The following is a 13,800-nucleotide window of genomic DNA, read 5'->3' on the forward strand; positions in this document are numbered from 1 at the left end:
AATCGTCGTGAAATGAATAGATATTTGGAGGTGAAGGTAAATGAGAACAAGATATACAGGAACAGGAACCATGGGTATTTTACGAGATGTTATGACTGGCAGAGTCCCAATGGTTTCACACGCGCCGTTGATCCCTCTTGTCAAGACAGGATGGTGCAGAGGGAGCACATTTACCTTTGAGCTGTTTTGTCTGGGTTTTGGCTGGCAGGATGGCCGAGAGGTATGCACACTCACCCTTAACTTGTGTAGCCTGGGTTTGAATCCCGACCCAGCTATAAACTGTCATCCCGATGTTTCACAGGCAGGGTGATTCAACAATGTGTGTTAAACTGGGCATCTGGTCTGCTGGCATCAGTTGGTGGATGTGAAAGATCTCATGGCGTCCTTTGCGAAGAGTCGGTAAGCTATCACCGACACCCTGGCTAATTTCCAAATTCTTGCCCTGACTTCCAAAGTTGGAGTGGTAATCCGACCAGGACTGTAGCCTCGTAACTGCTTTGGCAGCACCAACACTCTGCATGGGGCACGGTACATGATGATGACGAGTCTGGGTTTGATTCCCGACCTGACTATAACCTGTCAGGTTGATGCTTCATGAGCAGGATGTTGTATCACAAAGTGTCATACCTCATATTGACATTAAACTTGGCATCACATCTGCTAACATTAGCCAGAGAACTTTAAAGATCCCATGGTCTACTTTGTGAAACGTAGGTGAGGTATTGCAAGCACCCTGAAAAAATTCCATAATCCTGCCCTGACGATGCCTGGAAAGGCAAAGATGAACCACCCAGTGTAATCCTTGCCATATTAGACTGCTTTGTCAACAATGATCATGCCTCATAGCAGAGCAACAGAAAGCGATGATGTGTATCATAGGTTTGGTCATGATCTTCCTTTGAGTTGTCTCGTTTAGATTCTATCCTCCAGCGGATGAGGTTGGATTATTAAATTTTCAATCTGATGCTACGAAGAAACGATCTGTGCACTTCAAAGGGAAAGTCATCTCAAATATTCAAAATTTTGGAGCTTCCTTGTCAGTAGGCTGACCAGTTTTGCAAAATCTTTAAAGGAAAAAAAAAAGTTGAAAACACTTGTGTTGGTGCTTTGGTTAACTTCATGTTTCTGGTCGGTAGTGTTACATGTTATCTTCAAAAAAGGAAAATTCAAAGAAAAACAATAAAGATTCTGCAGCCATTTTTGAGCACTGTTGCTCCCATCACTCCCATTACCAAACAACCATGAAGTACCTCTTACATGCCACCTAGAGGTGAGGATAACATGTAATCACAGGCTTTGGCACCAATATCTGCCCCTTTTGCTGACAAATTGCTGTTACTCTAGCCCATTGCATTACATGGACACATTAATGAAGCTAAGATCATCGTGGCATTACATGTTCCAAAAGGACTTCGGCAACAAGTTTGTGAGAATCACGACACCAGCAGGCTAAGAAGCACTTTCGGATGTCGTCCAAATGACAGTGGCATCAGGGTTGGCGTTCTGTTTGGTGATTTCAAATACCCTGATGGTTTGATTGGAGGAAACTCATTGATGCAAAATATTTAAAACTTGAAATTTACTTGTGTATAACATTGTTTACTGCCAAAGCAAAGTCTCTATGAATCCAGAAAATTGTTCCAGGGAATTTAAAGCGTTATTTGTCGCAGAATTAACCTAAAAACTTCCTTCCCAGTTCGACTCAAAGCTTCCAGTGCGCGAAACAATAATTTTCTACCCCGGTGTTAACCTGGGATGGCTGTGTGTAAATCCTGGCTTTGACTGTGAGCAGACTGCTTGACTCAATGATTCCAATGTGTGAGTGGAGAGTTTAAGAGGACGAAAGACAGATGACAAACTAACAGATGAATGTTGAGATTGAGAATGAACTAACACGTAATAATGATGATCAAATTACAATGAATTATTATGGTAAATTAGTAATTATTGAAACAATTATTTTAATCAACGTTTTGAGAATATTTTAAGCGACCCATTATCCTCTCTGGTTAGATCTATAATTCCAAAACCCATTGATTGTGAAACTCCATTCATCTCCTCCCTTGTACCACCAATGTTGTTCCCTTCCCTTGTCTCCCTTTTGCTACCACTAAGCTTACCTGCACTGTGAGCTGTCTGCAGGGGGAGCTAGCAGGGGATTGAGAAAGCGCGGCGCGGGACAGCAAAACTGGTGTAGAGAACTTACACACCTACAGGCACACGGGGAGAGAGAGACAGAGACAGGGAGGGGAAGGGACTCAGCAAACAAGGCATTTTACTCTGTCTCCGTCTCTCTGCCCCTTTTGCTCTTCTTACAGTCGCTTTTCATTCTATTCCCCTTTTCCTTTAGGACACCCTACATCTTTCATTTCATCCCTCCAAAGGACAAACTATATAAATGAACACAAAATGTTTAATCCTTAACACACTCCCACGTACCCCATACCCCTCACCCCAAATGTACCCCATACACCCTTTCCCTCACCTGCATCCTTCATTCTCTGTTCTCCCTCCTTATTCCTAAATATCTAAGCACTTTTTCTCTCATATTCTTCACCCCGCTCTTTATTTCAAAATTGTTCTCAATTGTACTTCCACCACTTCCCCCCTCATCCTCAATCTCACATATGTAACATTGTTATGAGCTATGGGGTTGCAGAATCATGCTGTGTACACTATGCTGCCAAGTTGTAATTTAAGATTGTTTTATTAACATGGAAATAGTCATGCTGTGTTGTTTCTGTGTTGAAGTTTGGTATCTCTGACTGTCTTTGTTTTCTTGCCCATTCAACCCCTTGAGAGTGGATTCATACCAGGAACATTCAACATAATATATGAACTCAGCTTATGAAGATGTCTTAATTATTTGTGTAAATCCAGATTTTCAGGTACCTGGGCATGGCTGGGCAAACACCCCTACAATAATATTTTCAGCACCGGTTACAGGCATGTTAGGGTGGCCTGAAGTGTGAAAAGAGTGGGTAATCCTCACAGGTCTGCCAACACGGTGCCTGAGTGAATAAAGATCTAAACAGAGGAGAGGAAGCAGTGAGGATGCTGGAAAAGTAGAATGCCGGTCGAGGCGCATTGTGGTAAGAATAGTTTGAGTGAGTGGGTAGTTGGTGGAATATTGCACACGTCATAGAGGTGGGCATGCCATCTGTGGTGAGCAACCTGTTACTAGAGAGCAATTCCTGACCCCCAAACTTCATTCAGGCTGTGTCTTGCAGCGAAGCTATTTCCTTGGTTTCAGGTCATTATGCCCAGTGTCCGCTACATGCATCGCCAACGGGTGCACACTCTAGTCTAATGTTCTGCCGCATGTTGCGCCTGTGCTGGATGTTCCTCTTCCACTGTCCCTGAGGTGCACATCACAACTCAAGGCTCATACCCTGCCACGTTCCCAACTGAGTTAGCAACCCACAGTGTTTACCAACTCAATGTGTGGTTCTCTGGAGTCTGCGCATACTGTGAGACATACTATCCTAATCCATACTCTCTGTCCATTCCATTCAAAAGTTTATTGCATCAGGAGATATTTCACTGTTCCATTATGTGACATAAACTCACTTTAATGAATGGGATACAAATCCCTCCCCTCACTCCTACCCTTAACTTCACCAAATATGTTTTGTTCGTCTTGTGCCAAAGGGGTTGCGAGACTGTTGTAATGCCCGTGTCTGTCTGTCTGTCAGTCTGCCTGTCTGTGTATCTGTGTGTGTTCACGTCTATATATTTTTGCTTTAATTAATTTTATCCTCAACCGCGTGGCAGAAGGGGGATATTGTTGTCACCCGGGTCATCCGGCCGGCTGGCTGGGCGTCAACATTTATAGCTGTGAGTGCGATAAAACTCATAAACTGTTCGCCATATCGATTTGAAATTTGGGTCACACATGTACCACCTGAAAAGGAAGAACCCTATTGATTTTGGGTGTGGCCGGATCCAATATGGCCGACTGGGGCAGCCATATTTAAAAAAATATTTTCAATGGCGGGGGATTCCCCATCTCTGATGGGTATATTTTTTCTCTGCAATTGCTTGTCTAATCGATGCGAAACTTTAAACATAGGAAGGACTCCTCATGGAGAATATTTTGTTGATAAACTCTGACATTATAGGCCACATGGTAATGGCAGCCATATTGGATTAAAGGAAAAAAATATGGGACATCTCTGAAACTGTTCAGTGAAAAAAACTGAAACCTGGCAGATGTCAAGCTCCCCATGGGGTATCTAGGGTGATAATGACGACCTCATCAGTGAAGTGTTTTTCCAGCCATAATAGGATGAATCAAAATCCTTACCTGAAAAATCTGAAACTTCATATATCTGATCTACAACCCGATGTGAGTGAAGAATTAAATTGATGATGTCATCGGTCACGTTGTATGGCGGCCATATTGGATTGAATATAAAAACGATTAAAAAATCTTCTTCTCCAGAACCGCTTAACAGATCGATGCAAAACTTCATGCATATCATTGAACAGCCGTGGGGAATATTCTTTGAAAATTTCAATGTCATGTCACATGGTCTGGCAGCAATGTTGGATTTAAGCTGAAAACTTTTTTTAAAACATCTTCTTTCAAACCGCTGAACAAATGGATCCAAAACGTTAAGTATATCATCAACTACCCATGGGGTTACAAGGGTGAATGGAGTGATTGTCTCAAATCGGTCATGTGGTTTGGCAGCCATATTAGATGTAACGAAACCCTAAAAACGATCCCTTCTTTTGAACCACTTCATGTTTTTTGTTTTTTTGTGTAGTCACTGCCGATGCTCATATGAGAGCGAACACACAGAACATACAAGGGGAGCAGGAGAGGGAAGGAAAAATAGTGTGGAACAGAGACATGAGGAGACCTGTGGAAAGGAGAGGGATGGGGTGGGGTACACAGGGTAAACATGATGGACACTATAGGGACTTTCAGGTCCTTGCACGCAGGGACTTTCAGGAAGGAAAGCAGGGAATTTGAAGGAGGTGGGTTTGGGGTGGATTAGCGGTGGTAGAAAAGATTGTGATTTTGGATGGGGGAAAATAAGAGATGGTGGTTTTGTATGGGGGAAAAAATAAGAGATGGTGGTTTTGGATGGGGGAAAAAATAAGAGGTGGTGGTGAAAAGCTGTTTTGAGGACCTGGATGGAAGAGTGGGATTGAAGAGAGTGTGGGAGTTTGTTCCAAAGACAGGAAAAAAGAGGAATGAAAGAGTGAAGGTGAGCAATGATTCTTGATTTTGGTAGTTTTATCGCAGAAGGGAGGACCTTGAGCGCACTGCGGAAATATGGGGGAGGACATATCTCAGACAGAGCGGGGGGAGGGGGGAAGGCCGAAGAGGAGATAGTAGAAGACAGAAAGACCACCGACCTGCCTTCAGTGAGACAGTGAGAGACCCAAAGACTCAGCCTCATAGCAGGAAATACCAATGATCCTAAATGCGTTGGTTTCCACAGCGTGAAGCCGAGAAAGGTGAGAGGCAGGAGCACCTGCCCACAGAGGAGAGCAGTACTCCATTAGGCTGCAGACGAAAGCTTTGTATGTGGTCAGGAGCTCAGGTGGGCCGAGGAAGGACTTTGCACGACGGAGGATGTCCAGTCGGCAACCGGCTTTGGAGGCCAGCTTGGAAATGTGGCTTTCCCAGGAAAGATCATGGCAGATAGTGAGACCCAGAAACTTGAATGAAAGGACTTCTTCAAGAGGATTGTTGAGAAAGTAGATGGGTGGGTTTTCCAGATGGTCCTTTCAGAGAGACAAAGTGAGTGTGTGAGATTTGTCAGGATTGAAAGACATGTTCCATGTGTTGGATCAGCTTGTGATTTTATTCTTATCTGCAGAGAGTGAAGAGGTTGCTGCTTGCCGATCTGAGGAATGACAAATGGTACAGCAGAGGGTGGAGTCACTTAATGGATAGATGTGAAATTTCATATGCATGATCAATGAGCCATGGGGAATGTAGTTTTAAAATTTAAACATCATAGGTCACATGGTCTGGCAGTCATATTGGATTAAAGGTAAAACCTTTAAAAAACATCACCTCTCAAACCGCTGAACCAATGGATCCAAAACTTTAAGGATGCCATTGACTACCCAAAGGGGTAAAAGGTGATAACCAAAACATCATCGGTTATCGGTTACTTGGTTTGACAGCCATCTCTGATTGAACGAAAACCTTAAAAACTGAAACAGCTTAAAAGAAAGAAGCAAAACTATATTTCTAATCTCATATACAAAGCTCTTTCGAACCACTGACCACCACAATAAAGAACCACCACCACCTCCCCTCTTAGCTTTGGGTGCTCTAAATCTCCAGGTCATCTTCTGATCAGACCAACTCTGGCAAAGTTCTAGTCTTTGGAACTCAGACAATTGGTCCAAGAAAAAAAAATCATATTTCCAAAGTGACTGAAGATAAAGCAGATCGACAAGAATGCAGATCTTAACGAAGTGATTGTCTCAAAATTTTTGGCTGCTCTTAGAGCACCCTTATTCTGGACATTTCTATCTGTCTGTCTGTCACAAAACTTTGGTCAAGCCTTGGGGCTGAACCACTCAACCGATTCCAATGAAATTTGGTAGGTAGGACCAATATTTCTGGGAATCGTGTACTTTCGAATATGGGACCCCGGGCCCGAGCAACGGCCCTTTAAAGTGGTCAAAAAATAGAAAAAAAAAAAGAAAAAAAATCGAAAAATCGAAGCTTAGAGTTCTGTGTGCAATCTATCTAGTTCCCTTCATGTCAATTTGCAGCCCGAACAAAAAATATTTGTAGGAGGAGATAGGTTTTGGGCGAGTACATGTCGACCATTTCAGAAACGGTTAATTGCGAATATCTCTAAGAGAAAGAGTCTGATTTTGATGAAACTTGGGTGAAATGTGAACAATGTGGCTAGCATGTACACAAAAATGCATGGTTACTATGCACACCTCCGTTGCTTAGCAACAGCTAAAACACTATCGTACATCGTACACTTATTGTGGACTATACAAAAAAAATCAATACCTCCGAAACTGGACCTCCGAGGGACCTGTTTTTTTGTGCCCAAGGAGAATGTCTTACAGCATCATATAAAAAAGAATAGATAAATGGATTTACCAGGGCTGCCATTTGTTAGTCTCTTTGGAAACATGCCTGAAATTTCACAAGGTGGGTTTCTGGGCGCAAACTAAGAGGGCTGTGATAATCATATTTATTGCGCTAAATTGATTGATAGCATGTACATGAATATCGGCTTGGCGCGTCGGCCAGCTTTCCATCAAGAGCGAGCAGCCATGTCGCCTACCGGCTTGTTTTTGTGTTTGTTTCTTTGTTTGATTATTTATTATCTTGCCAAAACGAAGTTTTTGCAAGATATGTTAGTCAGCTTGTATGTTTTTTTGTTTTTTTTTGTTTGTCTGTAATTACGTATAAAAAAATTCTGCAGAGCACAGTTATCATCGGAAATTTTTGTAACTTCGCATATCAGAGGCCTATAGAGGTCCCTTTCAGTGCACAAAATTTTGAAGGTCAAGGTCAAAGGTCAAGGTTTGGTAAGATGGTGGTTTTTGGCACTTTGGCACAAATCAGCGGAGTCGACGAAACCCTTATTTTTTGAGTAATTTTGATCGGATCGTCTTCAAACTTCATGGGAATATAGTTCATGGTCTGGCGCTCAGCTGATTAATTTTTGGTGGCGATTGGCCTTGACCTTCATATGTTTTTGTTTTGGTCTGCAATCACGTATAAATCACTCTGCAGAGCACAGTTATCATTGGAAATTTTTGTAACTTCGCATATCAGAGGCCTATAGAGGTCCCTTTCAGCGCATACAATTTTGAAGGTCAAGGTCAAAGGTCAAGGTTACTTTGTCACAAATCAGGAGAGTCGACGAAACCCTTATTTTTTGAGTAATTTTGATCGGATCGTCTTCAAACTCCATGGGAATATAGTTCATGGTCTGGCACTCAGCCGATTAATTTTTGGTGGCGATTGGCCTTGACCTTCATGGTTAGCGCCAAAGGTCAAACATATTTGACCCCAAGGTCAAATTTTCAAGTTTTAGGAACCATATCATGTCGTACCTCAAATTGAACACCTCGATGAGTGCTTTCGAGATATGTCAAGCTTGAGACATTATAACGTCATTTGGTGACGTTATGAGGCAAACGCATATTTTTCATGGTTACTCTGTACAACGATTCTCATCGGAATCTCTCGTCGGCAGATATTCCTCAAGGAGTCGCTCCTCATGGATGGCAGCTCTGTTCACCTCAGTGTGACCTTGAAGAAGTCACATGTGGTCACCTTTTGGCTAGATACGGGTCACCCTGCGGGTGACATTGGTTTATTTGTTTGTTTGTTTTTTTTTTGTTTTTTTTTGACTGCACTGTTTACCATCAACTCTGCTGATAGTTTAATCTGTTTCTTGGCAGGTTCTTCTGTATGATCACTTCATTCCACTTAAGGTCATTCCTTAACCCCAAGCAATTCTTACTATTTGATTCCTCCAATCTCAAAATGTGGTAGTCCTCTACTTTATACAATTCCCACACATATCGGTAAGCTATTTGACTATACCGGGTAAAAATGTTCATGCAAAAATTTTACTGTTGGTGTTCAAAAACCGGAAAAAGCATTATGCATATTGTGTAAATAATTAGAAACCCGCACATGCATAATTGATAGGATCAGGGTATAATGAGGGCATGTCATGTAATTAGTGTTGATCAAATGGTCATCCACGTCAAACCTTTCTCTGCTTTTGAATGCCTAACATGAAAGGTTCATATAGGCAGAATTATAGTCTTCCCTTTTGGAGTATTGTGCCCCATGGAAGCCAGCCTCAGTAAGTATGGCTTCGATTGCAATGGCATCGGGAAACACCCACTGCACTGGTGGGTTGAAGATATGTGACTGGTTGTAAACTACATATAAATGGACCAACATATTTGCGAATTTTGCTTCACAACCAGGAGAACACCCCTAAAACCTCTTACTCCCCCCACTCATCGTACGCCACCTCGTATTATTATCATTTGCATTAGCAAAGACTTTGCTCAACGTTCCTGTCCTTGCACCTGATCTCATGAGATGCCACTTCATTGTTAATACTTGTGAAGCGTAGGTCAAAAAGAAGGTATAACATAAACCATCAGGGTTGGCAGAACACCTTTGAGGTATGTGCACGCGCCTTTGAGCTGTCAAGCCTGTGTTCAAATCTCGACCCAGGTATAAACTGCCACCACGGTGTTTCACATGGAGGGCGATTCATCACGGTGTGTGCACTGTCCATGGGAAAGATGTTAAACCAGATGATCCATCTGCCAGTATGGTTTGTTGGTGCACATTAAAGATTCCACAGTCTGTTTCACAAAGAGGAGGCAAGTTTTCGCCGTCACTTTGAACAAATTGCAAATCCTTGCCACATTCAGTCGAACGTCAGGCCTGGCCAGCGGGTTTGTAAAAGACTTGGGACCAAAAGTTTTCCCAGCCGATTCCACAAGTAGGTGGAAATAATTGGTGCCATTAAATAAATTGTTATTAAATAAATAGTCATAAATAATTGATAAAAGCACTGATGCATAACATTTTAGCTTTGCCCCTTCCTGAAGGAAAAACAAGCTCAAATGAGCTAAGATCCTCGTCCTCTTAATGATGACGTCATAAAAACGAATATGACGTCATTGTGATGTATCAGGTTTGCGATAAATTATCTGTGCTAATGCCCGGCTCGATTCCCGCAAACAAAATTCAAACAGCTTGCCTAATTTCGGAGATAATGGTATAGGCGATTTCCATTAGCGGCGATATTATGACGTCAACTTTTTTTCTCGGAAGAATTTCCAAAATCGGAGATAGTTACTGTCTGCGTGTGGACTTTCTGCAGATACATGGCAAGTTTCACGAAGATCCGATGAAAACTCTGTGTTGTGAAACAAAAAATGTCAAAAAATAGGAATGACGTCATAAAAATTGATATGACGTCATAGTGATGTATCATATGTGCGGTAATTCATCTCTGCTAATGCCCTGTTCAATTCCCGCAAACAGAATTCAAAAAGCTTGCCTAGTTTCAGAGATAATTTTTTAGGCGATTTCCATTAGCGGAGATATTTTGACGTCATAATTTTTTTTTCTCGGAGGAATTTTCAAAATCGGAGATGGTTACTGTCTGATCACTTCATTCCACTTCAGGTCATTCCTTAACCCCAACCAAAATGTGTGTATTTTTCATATATATGCCAAGTTTCAGGAAGTTTTGATGAAAACTGTAGGTTGTGAAACAAAAAAGTCCACAAGAAGAAGATGAAGAACAACAACGTGAGGAACACTTAGAGATAGATCCTCCACGAGGATCTAAAAATCTACTCCAGTTTCGATCTGTTCATTAGCAGATATACTAAAATCTACATACCCCAGTGAGGCTCTCCATTGTTAAATAGTCAGTCTTGTTCAATATATCTGTTGTAAAATCTGACTGCAAAAAGTACCAACAAAGAAGACAAAAAAGGAACAAGAAGGAGGAAGAGGGAAAAGGACAGAAACTGTAAAACGAGGAAAATGATGACAACAAACAACATGAGCAGATCAAGAAGAAAAGATGATGAAGGATGAGAAGAAGTTGCAGGGAACAGCTTCAGGGGTAAAATCAGGGCAGATAAAAACTCAAATTTCAACGATGACACCCCTCCATGGAAGGCAGTGAAGCAAACGAACAGACCTTGTCCTTTTTACACACACCATGGCAATTTCTGTGACTGAAAGAACGTAATTTAGAATTTCCTTAAACAAAAAAACCTTTCTGGAGGAGGGATATTTAAAGCATATCTTAGCACATTGTGTGTCACTATTGGGGTTTGGTGAAGAAATATGGCAATATGGCAGGAAAGGCGAGGCAAGACACCCTCCCTGTATATACAGTATCTCCTCAGTCCTGATTACGTGTTCAGTATCCTGCACGTCCACACGAGAGGGTCCTCTGGCTGATGGTATGGCAGGTAATTTCAAATGAAAATATTCCGTATGCTGAACATAAGAACTGCAAGATGGATATTCAGTACACAGGGAGGACACCTTGGCACACCTTTCCTGCCAGAGACAATTTCACTCACCTTATGATGATACCCAATATTTAGGCGAATGTGAAACACATTATTCAATTCATGTGCATTCTTTTTTTGAGTGTGAGGGGCTATTAATTATTAGTCCCCAACCGGTTTCACCAGAGGAGATTATAGGTTTTGCTGTCTGTCCGTCCATCCCACCTGTGCTTTTTCAGACTCTTTCCCCATATCCTTTTACATATTCAACTGATACTTGGTACGTGGGTTTGTTATGATAAGTTACAGAACAAGTTCGAGTTTCAGGGCGTTTCATCAATTTTTCACAGAGTTATACACTTTTGGACTTCGAAAATATCACCTCGGTAGGGGACATGTATCGCACACCAATTCTTGCTCGTGTTGTGAATTGCTCTCTGTGAGCTGAATCTGTACGATGTCCGTCTAAAAAGTAACGGGACTGAGCCTGCTGTGTGCTCCACTTACACAACTTGAATGAACGGGTTATGTCACAGTCTTTCGCAACATTCCAGTAATATATATGATTGGTGATTGTTGACTGCGCTCATCGTGTGATTTTTTACAGGTCGTGACTTTACACGTTGTCTAGTCTGAGTCGTACCGCTATGGTCGTGAGCAGAGAGCCAATCTGAAGTTTCTTGCCAAGCTTGGCAAAACACCTTCCGAATCCTTCGCAATGCTGCAGCAAGTCGACGGGGAAGAAACGATGTCACGTACACATGCATTTGAATGGCACAAGAGGTTCAAAGAGGGAAGGGAGGAGGTTGAAGATGATCCATGGTCTGGAAGACCTTCAACGAGCAGAACGGTGGACAACATCGAGCGTGTGAAGCAGATGGTGCACGCAGATCGTCGACTCACGGTGCGGATGATTGCTGAGGAACTTTCCGTTAACAAGGACACTGTCTGGAGCATCAACACTGAAAATCTCGAAATGCGCAAGGTGTGTGCAAAGATGGTCCCCAAGCTGTTGGCCGAGGACCAGAAACAGCAAAGAGCCACTGTCTGTCAAGACATTATCGAGTGCCTCGAGGACGATCCAGACCTGCTCGGGAGAGTCATGACTGGCGATGAATCATGGATATTCGAATACGATCCCGAGATCAAACGGCAGAGTCGTCAGTGGAAAAGTCCGGAATCACCAAGACCAAAGAAAGAAAGGATGTCGAAGTCGAAGGTCAAGGTGATGCTCATTACGTGTTTTGACATCAAGGGCATCGTCCACTTCGAGGTTGTACCACAGGGTAAAACAGTGAATCAATACGTGTACAAGGAGATCCTCCGGCGCCTCATGAGATAAGTCCGGGACAAGAGGAGGGATCTGTGGGAGAACAATGCCTGGGTGCTCCATCATGACAACACCCCTGTTCACAGTGCCCTGAGCATCCGACAGTTTCTGGCAGAGAGGAATGTGCCAACTCTGGAGAAACTTCCGTATTTGCCAGACTTGGCCCCTTGTGATTTTTTTCCTATTCCCCAAGCTCAAGGGGGTGATCAATTCGGGGACCTGATTTCCTGATGTGGAGGCCATCAAAATGGCCATGACGACGGAGCTCTGGAGGATTCCAGAAGAAGCCTTCCGGGGGTGCACCGAATCGTGGAACAAGAGGATGGACAAGTGTGTGAGACTGGAGGGAAACTATTTTGAAGGGGACAAGCTGTGATTTCAATATATGTTTTGGAATAAAATTTCTGTGAAGTCAGTCCCGTTACTTTTTGGACGGACCTCGTATATCAATCATCATGTGAAATGTTAATTATTTTTATTGTACATGGAGGTTGCACTGATCGAGTTACTGTATGTGCTTGCTTTAATTAACGCTGTGCTTTTTGCCACGTCCTGTAGCTGCGAGCATTCAAATGAACAATGAAGGCATGGCATGCATTAAGTTGGTGAAATAGCTCAAGTTATGTGTTGAGTAAGGTGCAGCAAATGGCCCTGTTGGGGAAAGGTGGGGTAGAATCACCCCTCCCCACATATTTAGTTTGTGTGCATCATTCTCTGTCCTTTTGTTCGGTGGGTGAAAGGTTTCCATTTGAAAATGTGTGCTGGTGGCATACGTTCAGGATATGGAGCATATAAACAGGACCGAGAATGTTAAACAGAGAATGGGGGTGGAGAATAAGAGGATGGGGGGAGAAATATCGCCACACCTTACTCGACAAGGATGTATTTCTGATTCTGATGTGCCATACTCCGTTATGGAGCATCAATGTTGCCGAAGGAATTTCTTGGAGATGGTGAATTATAACCGGGTAGTTTGCCGTTGACTTCACAGCAGTAGTTAAGGCAGTAATTTTGAATTTGGCCATGGAGCCGGCGATAGCTCACCTCCTGTTCACAAAGAACACTGTAAAAATCTGAGGTCTTTAACATGCAGCAAGTAATTCTGGCAGAAGGAACATCAGTTTTAACGTCCATCCAAGAGACGGCACCCACACATTGATGAATCATCCTGCCTGTGAAACACCGGAAGGACAGTTTATAGCTGGGTCGGGATTCAAACTCAGGATATACGGCCTTCAGGTGAGTGTGCCTAACTCTAAAGTCGAGAACATCCTACCAGCCCACAGCGATGTATTTTCTGGTGTTCTTCCCAAAAGCAGGCTCGGCATTGCCAAAGCAATTTCTTGGCAAGAGTTGTACTGGGTGGCTTGCCGTTGCCTTCCCAGTAGGATATATACAATAAATATTAAAGTGCAGAATTTTATTTGTCGACCTAAACATTAATATTGATT

The sequence above is a fragment of the Eptatretus burgeri genome, chromosome 2 (genome assembly GCF_056783735.1).
Source record: "Eptatretus burgeri isolate ZD-2024b chromosome 2, Ebu_testis_v1, whole genome shotgun sequence".
In the NCBI taxonomy this organism is placed as follows: Eukaryota; Metazoa; Chordata; class Myxini; order Myxiniformes; family Myxinidae; genus Eptatretus; species Eptatretus burgeri.